Raw genomic sequence first — 16,207 nt, 5'->3', positions numbered from 1 at the left:
TCAAGATCATTTCTTTCATCTACAAGTCTTCGAGAAATGTCATCAGCATGAAATTTCCCTCAATCCCAAGAAATCTATTTTTGGGGTTACTGAAGGTAAGTTTCTTGGGAATATTGTTTCGAAAGAAGGTATAAAAATTGATGCGAAAAGAGTAAAAGCTATTCGTGAACTTTCCTTGTCAACAAGTAAGACTATTGCTCATTCTTTCTTCGGTAAAGTAAATTTCTTATGAAGAGTCATTCCAGACTTTGCTGAACAGACTCATCACATAGTTAATATTATGAAAGGTAATTCTCTCTTGAAGTGGACTCCTGAAGGAAAGAAAGCTTTCCATCAGATTAAGGAAGCCATGGCAAACGCTCTAGTCTTAGTATGCCCAGATTATACCAAAGAGTTTATTATGTATAGCTATGCATCATATCATACTTGTTTGGCTATACTAATGCAGAGAAAAAATGAAGGTGTGGAATCACCCATTGCATTCATGAGTTATCCGCTAAAGGCTCATGAGTTGAAATACTCAGAAATGGAGAAGCATGCTTTTGCCGTGGTGAAAGCGGTGAAACATTTCAGGTTTTATATTCTAAATTTGCATGTCATTGCTCTTATTCTTGATGTTGTTGTTAAGTCAATTCAGACACAACAAGAGTTTGGAACTAAAAGGGGAAAGTGGGTTGCCAAGATTCAAGAATATGATATGGAAATTAAGCCCACTAAGTTGGTTTATCGAAAAGGTCTATGTCAGTTGATAGCTGACAAAAAATCAATTGATGAAGTGGTGCTGGAAAATAAAGGTATGACTCAAGATCTTCCCATTGTTCCATTTGTTAGCACTATTGATGAGTGGTATTCCAACTTGGCATATCTCTTAACCTATGGAGATTGCCTACACACCTGTCAAGGAAAGAAAGGTGAACCCTAAAGCTTAAAGCAGTGAATTTTGTCCTATGGGACAAAGGTTTGTACAAGAAGGGTTTGGATGGCAATTTCCTGCATTGCGTAGACAAACAACAAGAAGTAAGATTACTTCAAGCTTTTCATGATCTTGCTTGTGGTGGACATTTTTCTGCCCCTATTACTACACACAAAATATTGCATGCTAGATACTATTGGCCAACATTGTTTAAAGATACATACCATTGGGTTCGCAAGTGTGAGCAATGTCAGTAATTTGTTGGTAAGCCCAAATTAGTTGCGCTCCCTCTTAAACCAGTAGTAATTGAAGAGCCTTTCCAACAATGGGGATTGGACTTCGTTGGACCTGTCAATCTGATATCTAGTGCAGGTCACATATACATCCTCATAGTGACATATTACTTCACCAAGTGGGTGGAGGCAATCCCAACTAAGCAATCTACCTGGGCGGTGGTTTGTCAATTTTTGAAGGAAAACATCATTTCAAGGTTTGGAATTCCTAATAAGATAGTAGCTGATAACGCTTCATGTTTTTCATCTTATGAGATAGTTGACTTTTGATTTGATCATGGTATTACTCTTTCACACTCATCTGACTATTATCCGCAAGGAAATGGTCAGGTTGAGTCAAGCAACAAGAATCTAGTTACTATTATGAGGAAGCTTGTTAATGAAAGACAACAGACTTGGCATAAAGATCTTTATGATGCGCTATGGGCGGATCGTATAACTCCAAAAAGAGAAATCAGTATGTCACCTTTTCAACTTTTGCATGGGTTGAATGTCAAGATTCCAATCACTATGGAACTTCCAACGTTAAAGCTCGCCAAAGCCATTGAAGATGAAACATATCAAGATTCACTGGATAAGTGGATTATGTTTCTTTCTCAGCTAGAAGGAACAAGAGCAGAAGTGGTAGATAGGATTGCTGCACACCAAAGCCAAGTGAAGGCATTGTTTGATAAGAAAACAACTTCTCATGAGTTCTCAATTGGTGATCAAGTCTTGTTATGGGACAAGAGGAGGGAACCAAAGGGTTTGCATGGAAAGTTTGACTCCTTATGTAGAGGTCCCTTCACTATTCATGAAGTATGTGGCAAGCATAGCTACTTACTTGCATATGTAGATGGTACCCCATTCTCGCTACCTCATAATGGAGAAAATTTGAAGCACTTTGCTCAATAAAGAGCGATGTAAAGGAAGTTGTACTTTTTGTAAAATATGTAGTCTTTTCTTTTCAGTCTTTTCATCACTTGACTCTATAGCCTAATGGATACAAGCACTCAGAGTTCTGGATTCTACAAGCTTCAAGTGGTGCAACTTGCTCCCCAGACAGAGCCAACTATTGTCCTTGATTTTAGCATGACCAAAATTGTGAGGCAACCCTACAAAACTGGTCCATTTCGTACCTTATGGTCTTCGAGAGAGATTAATCGACTTCGTCGGTTAGCTCGTTGAGATTCTTGCTTTTCATTTTTTAGTGTTTTCTTAGTTTTTCTAGGTTTGCAGTTTTACCTATAGTTTGGACTTTAAAGTCCGAACTGTAGGGTCTTTCTTTTCTTTATGCACATCAGACTTTAAAGTCCAATGTGTGTTTGTTAGGTTTTGAAGCCTGCAGTTCAGACTTTAAAGTCCAAACTGCACGTTGTCTAGCCAAGGAGTGCATGTCAGACTTTAAAGTACGACTTGCACAAGTTTCTAGCCTGCATGTTAGTCATTAATGCAACATTAATGGTTAAATACGAGGTTTATTTAATCACTTTTTGCATGAATTTTCTTCATTGTTGCTTGTTTCTTCTTCTTCTCCGTGCACCCTCCTTTGTTTTTTCTCCTCGCAACTCAAATTGGATCCTGCCATCATCAATTTTTTCCCCAAATCACTTGTTGCAAAGAAGGTAGGGTTTTTATTCTTTCTTTTCGGGTTTCTTTTCCTATTTTGTTTTATCTTCCCATTCATTTTTCCTTGTTTTGTTTTCTTTGGGTTTTGCCTTGTGTCGAGAGGACAATCAGACTTTAAAGTCCGATTGTTCTCCAAAGTCATCCTTCTCCAAGTTGCACATCAGATTTTAAAGTTTGATATGTAGTTGGATGGAGGAATCTCCGCATATCAGACTTTAAAGTCTGATATGCAAGATAATTTACCTTCTCATATCGAACTTTAAAACCCGATATGCGGAGATGTGAAGTTTTGGTTGACATGTCAGGTTTTAAAACCTGACATGTCAATCGATTGTTTTTACCCTAGCACATTGAACTTTAAAGTCCAATGTGCTGGTTTTGCCTAAGGTTTTACCCTTGCACGTGCTATTGATCTTCCATAGATTGTACATCAAACTTTAAAGTATGATGTGCTGATAACTTACCCTGAGTTTGCACATCAGACTTTAAAGTTTGATGTGCTAATCAACATTATTTACCCTCGCACATCAGACTTTAAAGTTTGATGTGCTAATGAAGATGTTTATCCTTGCACATCAGACTTTAAAGTCTAATGTGTGAATTTTTTTTTCTAAAGAGCATGTCAAACTTTTTTCCTCAACCTGCTCTTTTTGGTAATTTTACTCCTAAGTCTGTTCTGAGTCCAGTTTTTTGATCTGATTGAAGAAAATTGATTTTGATGATGATAATAACTATCGAAAGAGATAATCCTTAGTGTTGAATGTAGTCATCATGAATGTCAAAGCTCCCTCACAACAAATCTGAGCCTTAATCAAGTCAGTTGGAGTCTTCTCTGAGAAAAACATCATCAAGAAAGATGAAGTACAAGTACGATAAGTACTTGAATATGTACCCAGAGAGTTTAGTGGACTCAAATATCAAGGAAATCAGAGATACTGAAATTGGGCATGTTAATAAATAAGAATTCAAATCCGAGTTGCATAAATATGCATCCTTTCCAGTTGCAGCTCATGATCCATAATTTGTGCTTGCAATAGCGGATTGCTTTGATCCAAATACAAGATAGGTTAAAGATGCAGATCAGAATGTCATCATGACCTTGGACAATATATTTTTCAATAGTGTCTTCAAAGGTTCCCAAGTGGAAGAGGTGGTTGATTGATAGTTCTGATACTTAATGTAAGTATAGATCCAATAGCCAACAAGATGAGAGGGGGGGGTGGTGAACCATACAAACTTAATCATCCATAAAAACATCAAATTCAACCTCGATAACATATATATCAGTCATATAATAAAAAATTGTCAAACATGCAAACTCAAAAGCATATGAATCATATAAACCTCATAACCCCAGATTTAACGTGGAAACCCAAATAGGGAAAAACCAGTGTGGGATTTCGGACCCACTAAGAAATATACTCTTCTAGAGTATGCTTGGTTAAAAGCAAATCATGTTAAAGATTACAAACACATTGCTAGATGTGACCCGGTTAAGGGATTTCCCTTAGATCTGTTAGGATCTTCACTTTGTTAGAAGTGACCTTATTAAAGGATTTCAAACACTCAATAAGAATGTCACCTTGCTAGAGGATTTACATATAAGACTGTTAAGTCCACTCGGTTAAGAGATTTTCTACTACTTCTCAAAATAACAGTAATAAAAATCTATCTGCAACTTCAAATCTAAAATGCTAAAGCAGATTCCTATTTGTTCAATACAATTTAGACATAGAACTAATCTTGTCTATCTGCTGGGCATCTATACTCTGTTATTCTAATAGGTCTTCAAGCTTCTGTGCTCGGTGATCACTATGTAGCATCCCTATGCATACACTTGCTCACATTCATTGTTTATCAATAGTTTCCTATTTATAAACAATCTTCTAACCGCTTAATCTTATTGATCACATTTCCCATGATCAATCATAGCCATCAAATCTTCAATCTTGTCCAAGTTCAATGTATTCTTCAATCTGAAAATGTTTTACCCCGCCTTGGAACTTGCATTGTCACCTTGGAACTTGTGTTAGGGTATTATGGTTCAATCTGAGCTATAGATCTTCATGTCGACTTTCCATTGCCTTAGATTCGTTAACAAACTTCTTCCATAGCTTACCAATCATTGATCCACTCCAGCTCATCAGCTTCTTTCATTAAATATAACATGTAAACATTTAATGCATTCTGTTATAGCTCAGTTGTAACTCGGTAAATACTAAACTTCACTCGGTAGACATTCTGCCTTCATTAACTGATAGCGATAACCTTAGGGTTTACTGACTAGGTTCTTTGCTAGGTAACATAGTATAGTATTAACCTTTACATTTTACAACATATGTATGATGTTAAAACAATCTAAAACATCATGATCTCATCATTGTCTGACTCGGTAGTAGCTGCCCATTAAATACCTTATTCATCCCTTTATTCATCATATTCTTTCTTGTGTCTTTTACCAACTTCTTTATAATCTTCATATCATACTTCTTAAGATATGGCAACATCGTATTGAATTAGAAAATCAATTTCTTGACATCAATGAAAAAGTAATAATATCAAGATAGTAAAACATCTTTAATTAGTTATGTCCATAATCATCAACAACCTTCTCAATATCCTTATTGAAATGTCAACAATCTTTCATTGTCTGTTATACTGTAATATTGCTAGCAATCTCCCCCTTTGGCATTGATGACAAAACCAATTGATTTGACCTTTAAAAGATTCGGATTGCTGTGATTCTAAAATGTTGAAATGCTCTCCCCCATACATTAGACTTCTCCTTTGTTTTCAGTCTTTATTTCAATTTGTAGTCTTCTCTTAGTCTTCTCCCATACATTAGTCTTCTCTCGCTTGGTAGGTCTTCTCCCCCTTTGACAATAATGGCAAAAAGAAAAGAACTAAAACATAATTTCTTTCTGTAAGAAGTTATTTCTTGCTGTTGCATATCAATTGAGTCTCGGTCAGAGCATTTGTCTTCAATTCCTGTTCCCTGTATAATTCTTTGTATTATTCCAGTATTAATTCTAGTACACTTTTAGAAAACCTTCTAAAGTGTATAACTCCAGCATCAACTCCCAAAAGATATTCAATAGAGTCATCGGATTGATGCTTTCACTGAACTCGGTCAGTGAGTAGAAGATAGGGGTAGGACCCCTAACTTACTTCTAAGATATTCAAAAGTGTCCTTTGGTAGTGGCTTGGTGAAGATATCTACTATTTGCTCCTTTGTGCTAACATATTCCAACACCACTTTCTTCTCTTGGGCTTCTTCTCTAAGATAATGATATTTGATAGAGATGTGCTTTGTCTTAGAGTGCATAATAGGATTCTTTGAAATATTTATGGCACTAGTGTTATCATAGAATATAGTTACAGGCTCGGCAACTTTCTCATTTATATCTTCCAATAGTTGTTTGATCCATGCAATGTTGGTACAATTCAATGTTGCAGCAACATATTCAACTTCTGCTATTGACTGAGAAACACATCCTTGTTTCTTGCTAAGCCAACTCACTAGTCTTTCTCCTAAAAAGAAAGCTCCTCCACTTGTGCTTTTCCTGTCATCAATGTTGCCTACGCAATCAGCATCAATATAAACTTTTAAATCAAAATCATTTCCTTTTTGATATTCTAAGCCATAATCTTCTGTGCCTTTCAGGTATCTGAAAATTCTTTTGATTGTCGTCATGTGTGTTTCCTTAGGATCTGCAGAAAATCTTGCAACAATACCTACTGCATGTGCTATATCTAGCCTACTGTGAACAACATATTGCAAATTTCCAATCATAGATCGGTAAAGTGTCTCATCAACAGATGTAGATTCATCATTCTTTGATAGTTTATAGTAGGTAGTCATAGGAGTACTTACTGGTTTTGAATCCTCCATTCCAAATTTCTTCAAGATTTCTTTTATGTACTTGGATTGGGTAATGAAAATCTCATCTTTCATTTGTAGTATTTGCAGACCTATAAAATATTTTATCTCACTGATTAATGACATCTCAAATTCTTTACTCATTTCATTTCCAAAGTTCTTGCATAAAGAGTCATTTCCATAAAATATAATATCATCAACAAATATGGCTAAGATCAATATTCCATTTTCATCATTCTTCATGTACATATTGTTGTTTTTACTTGTTCTTACAAAACCAATTTTGATCAAATATGAGTGCAATCTCTCATACCATGCTCTAGGTGCTTATTTCAGACCATATAAAGCTTTGTTCAATTTACATACTTGATCATTATTTTCTCCTTCAACAAATCCTTCAGGTTGTTCAATGAAAACTTCATCTTCTAATACACCATTCAGAAATGTAGATTTGACATCCATTTGATATACCTTGAAATTCTTGTAAGCAACATATGCCAACAATGTTCTTACTCCTTCAAGTCTTGCCATAGGTGCAAAAGTCTCACCATAATCAATTCCTTCTTCTTGGGCATAACCTTTGCAAACTAGTCTTGCTTTGTTCCGAATGACCTCAACTTTTTCATTTAGCTTGTTTCTAAAGATGCACTTTGTACCGATTACATTTTTTTCCTTTAGTCTTGGGACCAGTGTCCATGTGTCATTCTTCTTGATTTGATTAGTCTCTTCTGTCATAGCATTTATCTAATCTTCACTGTTAAATGCCTCTTTCACTATTCTCGGTTCAAATTCAAATATCAAACATGTGTTCTGTCTCAGTTTGTTCCTTGTCATCATTGGATCATCCTTATCTCCTATAATCTGAATTGGTGCATGATGTCTTATGACATACCTGGCTAATATAGGCTCGATAGACTCTGTATGATCTTCTTCATCACTCGGTAATTGGATATTTCCTTCATTTTCTTCAACAGTTATCTCGGTAGGACTTCTCGGTTGCACATAGAAAAATCCTTCATAATCTTCTGGTTCTTTGGAGTTTCCTTCATTATTTCTTTCTGCAAATTCATCAATTTTCACATTTGCACTTTCTACTATTTTGTTAGATGATTTGATCAGACATTTAAATGCTTTGCTTCTAGAAGAATAACCTAGAAACATTCCTTCTTCACTTTTCTAATCAAACTTGCCATTTCTATCATCTTTATGAACATAGCATCTACTTTCAAAGATTTTAAAATAACTAAAATTAGGTTTCTTATCATACCAGATTTCATAAGGTGTCTTCAAAGTACCTTTCTTCAATTGAACTCGGTTCAAGGTGTAAACAACTGTGCTTATTGCTTCTCTCCAAAATGTTTGTTGAATTTTCTTTTCAATCATCAGGGTTCTGGCACAATCCACAATAGATCTGTTCCTTCTCTCAACTATCCCATTCTGCTATGGAGTTCTTGGTATAGAGACTTGTCTTTTTATACCATGATCATTGCAAAATAGGTTGAACTCATCAGATGTAAACTCTCCTCCTCTATCTGATCTGAGACATTTCAGTTGTCTTCCTGTTTCATTTTCAACTCTGGCCTTGTACCATTTAAACATTTGAAAATCTTCTGATTTTTCTTTTAAAAACATTACTGACATCATCCTTGAGTAATCATCCACAAATAATATGAAATATTTATCACAATAATAACTCTGAACTTTCATAGGACCACAAAGATCAGTGTGCACAAGATCTAAAATTCCCTTAGAAGTGTAGGACTTACTTGTAAAGCTTGATCTTGTCATCTTACCCATCTGGCATCCTTGGCACATAGCATTCTTAGGTTTTTCAAGACTCGGTAGACCTCTTACTCAGTGCTTCTTACTTATCTTGATCAGATTATCAAAATTAACATGACAAAACCTTTTATGCCATATCCAGGTATCATCTATCCTTGCATATAGACATTTATTTCGAGTTGAGTCAAGATGAAATGTATTGCCTCTTTTTTATGTCTCGGTAGCAGCTAACTTTCCATTCTTGTCATGAAGTTTGACAATTCCTTTTTCAAACTCTATTCGGTAACTTGTGTTGTTTAGCTGTGCTACACTCAACAAATTGTATTTCAAACCTTCAACCTAATAAACATCATTACATTTAGCATTGTCAAGAAGTGTTATGGATCCTTTACCTCTTACCGGACATGGTGCATCATTACCAAATCTAACATAGCCTCCATCATAATCTTCTAACATAACAAACTTGTGTTTATCTCCTATCATATGATGTGAGCATCCACTATCTATAATCCAAGAATCATTAGTGTTTATGTGAGATATTAGGGATTTTTCTTCATACCTTTCTTCATCTGATCCATCCTTGATAGCCACATAAACAACTTCCTCTGTATCAGTCTCATCTAATTTATCATCGTTAGATTCCTCATCAACTATTAAACATGTCTTTCTATCTCTTCTTCTGAAGTCTCAGTGTCCTCTGTAATGGTTATCTTTTTGTCTGTCATCTCGGTAATCTCTCTTTTCAGTAAAATCTTTGTCAGGATAGTTAGAAGCCATATGTCCAATCTTATCACAATTGAAACATTTCAAAGGTAGTTTTCCTTTATACTTACCTTTGCCTCTTGGTAACCTTTTGGCCAATAGTGCTTCAAACTCTTCTTGCTTTATGATTTCTTCATACAGTTTGTGTACTTCTTCCATGTTCTTTCTAAATCTTTCACTTGCTCCATTGTGATCTCTTTCAGAGTACTTATACTTTCTATCATTGTAATCATTAGATTCATTAAGATGAAAAGAACTAAATGCAGATTCAACTTCATTTACTGAAGATCCACTGTTATCAAGATTACTTAACTCAAATGCATGTAGCTTACCAATAGTAGCATCTAAGGAAACTGACATATTGGGTACAGACCTCAATTCATTGATTGCAGAGACTCGGATTGCATAGGCAGGTAGAAGGGTTCTTAACAACTTACTTGTTACATCCTTTCTTCAATAGTTCCTCCTGCTCCTTTGATTTGATTTACAATCTCCTTTAGTCTTGTACTATACTGAGTTATGTTCTCACCTTTATTCATCCTCATAGATTCAAGTTGTCCTCTTAGACTATCCACTTTTTCTCTTTGAACATGTTCATCTCCACCATATACTGATATGAGCTTAGTCCACATTGCTTGTGCATCAGTACATCCTTCTAGATCATTAAACTTTGAGTCGGTCAATGCAGATGTTATTTCAATCATTGGTTGAATATGTTCTTGCTTTGCCTTTATCTCTTCCATTGTCAATGGATAGGTGCTCGGTGTGATGAAATCATTCTCCAAATAATAGACAACATATTCTCCAACTCCTGATAGATGTAGCTTCATCCATTTCTGCCATGTAGAGAAACTTGACTTGTTCAACTTCGGTGCATCCCTCTTATACATCTTTGGATCTTTAACTCAAGTGCCTTTAAACTTTCCTTTTGGAGTCCAATGCTCTGATACCAATTGATAGTTCTGATACTTAATGTAAGTATAGATCCAATAGACAACAAGATGAGAGGGGGGGTGAATCATACAAACTTAATCATCCATAAAAACATTAGATTCAATCTCGGTAACATATATATTAGTCATATAACCAAAAACTGTCAAACATGCAAACTCAAAAGCATATGAACAATATAAACCTCATAACACCAGATTTAACATGGAAACCCAAATAGGGAAACACCACTATAGGATTTCGGACCCACTAAGAAATATACTCTTCTAGAGTATGCTCAGTTAAAAGCAAATCCTATTAAAGATTACAAACACATTGCTAGATGTGACCTGGTTAAGGGATTTCCCTCAGATCTGTTAGGATTTTCACTTTGTTAGAGGTGACCTTGTTAAAGGATTTCAAACACTCAATAAGAATGTCACCTTGCTAGAGGATTTACATATAAGACTGTTAAGTCCACTTGGTTAAGAGATTTTCTACTACTTCTCAAAATAACAGTAATAAAAATCTATCTGCAACTTCACATCTAAATTGCTAAAGCAGATTCCTATTTGTTCAATACAATCTAGACATAGAACTAATCTTGTCTATCTGTTGGGCATCTATACTTTGTTATTCTAACAGGTCTTCAAGCTTTTGTGCTCGGTGATCACTATGTAGCATCCCTATGCATACACTTGCCCGCATTCATTGTTTATCAACAATTTCCTATTTATAAACAATCTTCTAGCTACTTAATCTTATTGATCACATTTCCCATGATCAATCATAGCCATCAGATCTTCAATCTTGTCTAGGTTCAATGTATTCTTTGATCTAAAAAAGTTTTACCCCGCCTTGGAACTTGCATTGTCACCTTGGAACTTGTGTTAGGGTATTGTGGTTCAATCTGAGCTGTAGATCTTCATGCCGACTTTCCATTGCCTTAGACTCGTTAACAAACTTCTTCCATGGCTTACCAATCATTGATCCACTCCAGCTCATCAGCTTCTTTCATTAAATATCACATGTAAACATTTAATGCATTCTGTTATAGCTCAGTTGTAACTCAGTAAATACTAAACTTCACTCGGTAGACATTCTGCCTTCATTAACCGATAGCGATAACCTTAGGGTTTACTGACTAGGTTCCTTAGGGTTTATCGATCAGGTTCTTTGCTCGATAACATAGTATAGTATTAACCTTTACATTTTACAACATATGTATGATGTTAAAACAATAGTATAGTATTAACCTTTACATTTTACAACATATGTATGATGTTAAAACAATCTAAAACATCACGATCTCATCATTGTCTGACTCGGTAGTAGCTGCCCATTGGATACCTTATTCATCCCTTTATTCATCATATTCTTTCTTGTGACTTTTACCGACTTCTTTATAATCTTCATATCATACTTCTCAAGATATGGCAACATCATACTGAATTAGAAAATCAATTTCTTGACATCAATGACAAAATAATAATATCAAGATAGTAAAACATCTTTAATCAGTTATGTCCATAATCATCAACAACCTTCTCAATATCCTTATTGAAATGTCAGCAATCTTTCATTGTCTATTATACTGTAATATTGCCAAACTGATATCTCTCATGAAAGTGCTCAAGAGTACTATGAGAAAAATGAGGATAAATGCAAGAAGGTGATCAATACTATTTTCCTCTCTGCTGCGTGAGGTTCCTTAACCTCACGATGGCCCAAGTGCTTTCACAGGAGTGATTTCAATGAGGAGTACAATGACATGGTCACCATGTTATCAAGGGTGAGGGGGTTAAAAGACTCTCATTACTTTCAAAGTTGGATGTGTTACTACATGAAAATTATTAGGAAAGGAGTTGCAAGAATTGATTGGGGTGAACAGATCAGTGATGCCCTTTGTGCTCAGTTGAAGGAGGTCAAAGTAACAATGAAATTTTATATGACCTCATACCTAGTTTATGCAGCTGCTTCAATGAGGCAATATCCAGGCTTATCTATCAGGGGTGATAGGAGGTTGGTGGCCGTCTGGGAGTACTATGATCAACTTACCATCAAGAATCAAGGTAGCCATTACAAAAGAGTTAATGATGCCTTCTTCACTGTATGGAAGTGCCTGTTTGATAAGGGCCTACAGAAGTGGAGATTATCAGAGGCTGCTTATAATAGGATATCTCATTTTGGGTGTGTATTCCTGCAATTTCCCACATTCACTTACATCCAAGTTGGATGTTTCTCAGATGAGCCCTTTATTCTACCAAGGTTCCCTTCAGATAAAATCATTCTCATGGAGTTGTGTAGACAACTGATTAACGTGCATGAAAAACAATCACAAGAACATAAGACTGGGCTAAAGTTCCCAGAATCAATCAATAGGCACTCAGTGCTAACCAACCCCAAGGCCAAAAACATGGAGGAAGAAATAGAGTGGAATACCATGAGAAGATTCAAGGCTGAAAACAGTTTTGGCTTTCGTGGTATAAAGAAAAAACTCAAAAGGAGTTATACTCATGTTTATAGGCTGGAAAACATTTGGGTAGACTATCAAAATGATGAGGATATAAGAAGGATGGATTTTAGCCACCTTACTCTAGAACAAATTGAAAACTTGGATTTAGCAAAAATCCCAATGACCATGGAAGACACATATGACCTAATAGACCCTGTCTATTATGAGAAGAAGATCACTGATTCCTCGCTTCCTCCTATGCAATGGTCAAAGAAAGAAAGAAAATGCATCACCCAGAGGATTGCTCCTATCCTGACAAACACCAATGCATGGCTGATAAAGAATAATCTTAGGATGAAACAGTTTCCTACCAGTTCAGGAGATGATGACAACAATGATGGCCCAGCTAGCAAGATGACTACAGCTGAGACAAGAACAAAGAGCAGGGCAGATCCACAAGCACTATCTTCAGCTCTGGTGATACAATCTAAGGGGAAAGGGCCCAAAATTAAATTCATAGTTAAAGGTTCCAAGAAGGGTGAGACATCATCGACAGTACATAAAGTAGTGGCAAAAGAACCAGAACAACCACATGCCAGTCAAGTTGAAAAAGAGAAGGGAATTGAAGAAGGTAAAATTCCTCAACAAGAGGAAGTACAGGTTGAAGAAACATCACACCCAACTGAAGTTGATGCCCCAATCACCTCATAGGTAATCATCCACTCTATTGACTCTGACTCTGACCAAGAGGATGAGGATTTTCTAGATGGGAATCTAAGTATGGGCATGGTGCATTCAGAGGCCGCTAATCAGTTTTTTACAATAACCAACTTCTCCAATCTAGATGATATCCCTTCATCTACCATTGAATCTACGATGATGGATTTTAATGAAGCCTTGGAAGAGGCATTTGCAAAATAGGCTTTAGTGGACTTACCTGTTACTGCAGTCACAACAAAAATTCCACCATTGGTAAGTACTGAAGTTAAATCCACAACACCTTTAACTCTCCCATCTATAACTGAAGAGGTGTCAGCGGTAGCAAATGTTCCACTAGATACTTCAATATCGGTGCCATCAATAACACTCATAACTGATCTGAGCTCCAGTCAACTTGCTCCCAAAACTTCAACGCAAAATCAGCAAGGAGCTACTACTCCATCGGCCAATCCAGAATTACCCCCTTGGATGGAAGTAGTGGCCCCTAAGAGGAAAAAACAAGTGATCTCTCTAGATGAGTTTGATTTCAAGCAGTTGGTTCCTCCAAAGCCAAAAGGAACAAAGAAGCCAAAGACCGTATCTCAGGTGTTGGTGGACCCAAATTCTAAAAGAAAGTATGTTGAGGTCATGGTGCCATCATCAGATAAGGACAAAGGCAACATACAACCTAAGGATTATACCATGCAAGTCGTAGAACTCGAGGTGGAAACATATGAGAGTGTCAAATTGGATTCTGAGACAACTTTTGATTCCTTGTTGAGAAGATTTGACTAGGAGAGGGATGAGAAAAATGAATTGAAGCAAAAGTGTGAACAACTGACCAATGTTCTTCTAAAGGTCACACAATCTTCTCAAGAAATTGAGCTCATAGGATCCTCAATGGATATTGAAGCTCTAAAGAAGATTGAATAGGTAGGAGCTAAAGGCCGATTGATGGATGAATGGATTTCATAGCTAAGGTCAGAAGGCTCTCATCTTCTAAGTTCGAGAGTGGGACTATTGGCAGACTATGAAGTAATCCAGAGTTAGATGCAAGGACTCAAAACTTTATTATCACATGAGATTGAGGAAGTTGTGAAAAGTACTACCTTTTGGAGCAAAATGGAGGACTTTAGGATAGATGTCCTTGTTGAAAATAAGGTAACTCCCACAAGGAAAAGGTACATCCAGATCTTGTCATTATTGTCTCATAAGAAAGAGACTATAAGGTTGATGATTGCAGAACTAGACCGAGAAAAGAAAGAAGGTGATCATGAGATTGATCTCATTTTTGCCAAAGTTGTCGATCTTCCTTGTTACTTATATGATGACGATCAAAATCTCATTACTGGTGAAGCTATCACACAATAATTCCTTGCCTTAATAGATCACTGCATGGGACAAGATTTCTCACTTGACACATTTGATAAACTATTGGAGATCCAGGTCAATTTTGAAGTCCTTGCATCCATGCTGAAGGATGGGCAAAAGAAATAGGTAAAGATTGAAGATGCAATTTCCCGCGTCTGAGTAATCACAAGTTCTACCCCAATGCCAAATGAACAAAGATGAAATCTATCCTGGCTAAGTTCAAAGATTTTTAGAAATCCAATTAGGAGGGGAATGGAGAATGAAGCGACCCCTTTTGACACCTTCTCTTTATGCAGTTGCATCAATAGATGCTATTAGTTTTTATGCAGCTACACTTTCTTTATGTTGTAGTTGTAGTAAAATAGGACTGTGTATAAGTCAACTGTGCCCACTTTTTTCTCTATTATTTTCCTATTTAAGGAGGACCTCTTTTGTAAATATTATCTTTTTCATGCTTAGCAAAAATGTGCAGAATTTTTATCCCAACTAAGACTTTGGGCTTTTGTTGTGAAAATTCTATCAAGCAAATAAAGAAAACAGTTTTGTTGATCTCAAACTTTGTGTTGTGTCAAGAAAATTGTTTATATAATTTAATGTTCCTATGTCCATTTATTATACATGTTCTTTACTTCTTTGATCTTGAAGATATTGTTATGTGGGTTAAAGAACTCTTAAATATTGTGAGTAGACTGTGTGCTCCTAGCATATTTGAGAAATCTTCTTATAATTGAGTGATTAGTGGTAGGCTTTGTATTACTATAGTTACTTGTAGTTTAAAGGATTAGAAATTTATACTTGAAGACTTTGAGCTACAAGCTAAGTTTCTAATTATTTGATTTGTAATAATCAGTTTGAGTTAGTGTTACCTTCAAGGAGACTTTGTGTTGCTTAATAGTAACTCTTGGTGTAGTTTGTTAGGTTCATAGTTCTTTTCTTTAAGTATCTAAAGAGAGAGAGAAATTGTAACCAGGTGAAGGGAGAATACATAGGCTCTGAAAAAAGAGAGTTATATGCCCAACACCAACCCACAAATTTAATTTCTTATTAATTAGAGGAGAAATTTCATAGGGAACCTCCCCTTGATGAGAGGAGAGATTAATTTCTCAACATAGCTTTGTGTGAAATATATATTTTTTCATTAGTATGCTAGTGACAAAATATTCACCCAACAGGACTGAGTCTACATTTAAGATCTTTTGCCTTGCCTTTTAACCTTTCCTTTTACTTCTACAACTTCTCAAGTTTCTCTTCAAATCTAGCTATCTCCTGTTCTATAATTGATATTGATTCAGATGAACCAATGATATTGTCAGCTATATCATTAATTTCTTTTTGCACTTTGCTAATTTCCTTATCAATATCCACTGTCAAAAGATTAGTCTTGTAGGTGTCTCTATACAGTTCCTTGAACTCTGTAATTGTGTTATTCAGTGCTGGTAAAAGGGTATCAATATGTTCCGTGCACTTCTTTATTGTCTCTCCAAAGAATTTCTCTTTTTCCTTGTCCATTTTCT

Source organism: Cryptomeria japonica, chromosome 3 (genome assembly GCF_030272615.1).
Source record: "Cryptomeria japonica chromosome 3, Sugi_1.0, whole genome shotgun sequence".
In the NCBI taxonomy this organism is placed as follows: domain Eukaryota; kingdom Viridiplantae; phylum Streptophyta; class Pinopsida; order Cupressales; family Cupressaceae; genus Cryptomeria; species Cryptomeria japonica.
This window is presented reverse-complemented; position numbering follows the sequence as displayed.